The sequence below is a fragment of the Pollicipes pollicipes genome, unplaced genomic scaffold (genome assembly GCF_011947565.3).
Source record: "Pollicipes pollicipes isolate AB1234 unplaced genomic scaffold, Ppol_2.1 Scaffold_4740;HRSCAF=5597_pilon_pilon_pilon, whole genome shotgun sequence".
NCBI lineage: Eukaryota > Metazoa > Arthropoda > Thecostraca > Pollicipedomorpha > Pollicipedidae > Pollicipes > Pollicipes pollicipes.
The window spans coordinates 10,475,586-10,477,973 of record NW_023596545.1 but is presented as its reverse complement, the minus strand read 5'-3'; positions in this window follow the sequence as shown (position 1 = coordinate 10,477,973).

Genomic DNA, 2,388 nt, shown 5'->3' with positions numbered 1-2,388 from the left:
GCATGGCCCATGGGCCCATGGCCCGTGCCTTCCCCCCCCCCCCCCCCCTCTGTATCCGCCACTGGCCCGAGCAGCTTAACAGATGGGCCCGCCACAAGCATAGGCCCATCCATTCAAATAAGAAGTGCCTAGACACGGCATGTAAGGCGGCGGAATTATCGAGCGTGCCCAAGCAGGTTAACAGATGGGAACCCCGACAAGAGCGCAGGATATTAACTTCATACACCAATACCCAATGTGCAGGGCCCTCGAACGATCCAGTATGGCCGAGGAGGCGAACAGAGGGGCCCCCCAACAGGTGCGTTGGCCTCCCCCATTGAGATAGGACGTATCCAAGGTCCAATGAAGAGAGTCCCCGAAAGATCTAATGTGCCCGGGCAGGTCATCAGATAGGCCCCTGACAAGAGTGTAAGGCCCGCCATTCAGATAAAAAGCGCCCAAAAAAGCAAGCAAGACCCGGTGTGGAGGGCCCCCGAAAGATCGAATATGCCCGTACAGGCCATCAGATGGCCCCCGACAAGAGCATGGGACCCCACATCAAATTAAATTTAAACCCCAAGCAGTCTAGTGTGCCCGAGCAGGCTAACGGATTGGGCTCCGACAAGTGTGTCCCTCCATCGGAATAGAAAGTACCCTAGACCCAATTTGGAAGGCCCAAATGACAGTGTGCTCAAGCAAACTAACAGAACCGGAATTGCCTCAGACCAATGTAAAGGTCCATGAGCATATCGCGGGTGTGCTGATAGGTTAACCGAGACCAACGTGACGGGCCCCTGAGCAACCGAGAATACCCCGGCGGTTAACATATGGGGCACTGGTTAAAACCTACGAGGCCTTTCTGACGAATAGAAAGAATCGTTGGAAGACCCCTGATTGACAAGAGCGCCCCGGCACGCTAGCAGGAAGGGTGCAGCAACAATGCTATGCCCTCCGAGCAAATGCAAAGAAATCAAGGGAAACATAGAAGGTTTCTTCCCTAACGATCATATTGGCACTAAAAGTGGGCATAAACGTCCCCGAAAACAGCATAGGGCTCTTGGGCAGCGTAATAATGCTTAAAACTCCCAACAACTTTTCAGTCGTTGACCCCTTTCAATCTGTCGTCAGCACGGTTGTCAGCTGAAATGCACGTCACGCGTGCTGAAGCAGCGTTCGGTGAATAGGTTGAAAGGAGTTTGTAAGCTTTATTTTTCATTCTTCTACATTTTACTTCAGCCCACACACCAACGTCACCGCCGACCTTGACACACTACGCACAAAATGGTTTTGGACGTGTGGCTTCTGTTCCGATATCACCATCATCTATCCCATCCGTGTGTTGAGGGCTTCTTCCCATTTTCAATTCATTTCAGTTTTGTCCCCCTCATTTTCTATTTACTTGTGACGCCATTTATTTACTGGGCAACGCAGCCACACACCACACCAATCACTGTCACCCATCTTTTCATAGATACTCTTAGCATTTCAATCCCCACCTTACCTATCTATCCTTACCTTTCTTACGTCGCATTTACCCAAAATTAGAGACAAGTGCCCCCACCGCACCTAACGTACTCGCAAGCGCCAGAGCTACCAGATCAAACACGCGCTTCAGTCAGAGTGATTGTTTAATCTGGTAGTGCTTTCGCCCCATGCTGAAAGGCTGACAAAAAAAATTTGCCATCGCAGCGCGTGACGTAAAAGGCCACATGACGTAGTGTCTACGTAACGTGACGTGGGCGAATACTGGGCCGTGATTGGTGCTGGCAAACATGCTAATGACACATCGAACGCGACCATTGAATAATTTTTACCTTCTCTTAGAGCCTTTACTTTCGTTTACAACTGTTCTTCGTAGTGTGGAAATCCAGGATGGTCAATTTTGTTGCGTTTAGTGTTTTAAAAAACTGCACCTGTTCGGCCAGTTATGGACCCCTTTGGAGCCTGTGGATCCCTCCGGGGCCCAAGGGGGGGGGGCATGGCCCCGTGTCCCCCCCCCCCTCCTTCTAGATGTGCCCCCGGGTTAAAACTTGCGATGGGACCGTTGCGATTTTGCGATGTTTATATTTCTCGCGATGATGTGATGCGAAATAAACCTATCAAGTACCGACCAAATGGCCACATAAGAGGCGTAACGGCCCCGTGGTTGCACACGGCATCCTCGGTTGACACATGGTGCTCCCGGATACGAATTACGGTTATGCCATGGCCCCTGAGAGCTGCACTCGCTAGCGCTCCATAAATTGCAATTGACTCCAGCGCTTTCTTATTGCATGGAAAGGATCTCTTCAAATTGGTAGCCAACTGAGGGTGGGGCTAAATATGGTATCTATCAGGGAAGGCGGTTATTGCGCAGCGAGATTTTTTCGGCCGCAGGCTCACAGTAATAAACGGAACAGTGTTCTATTG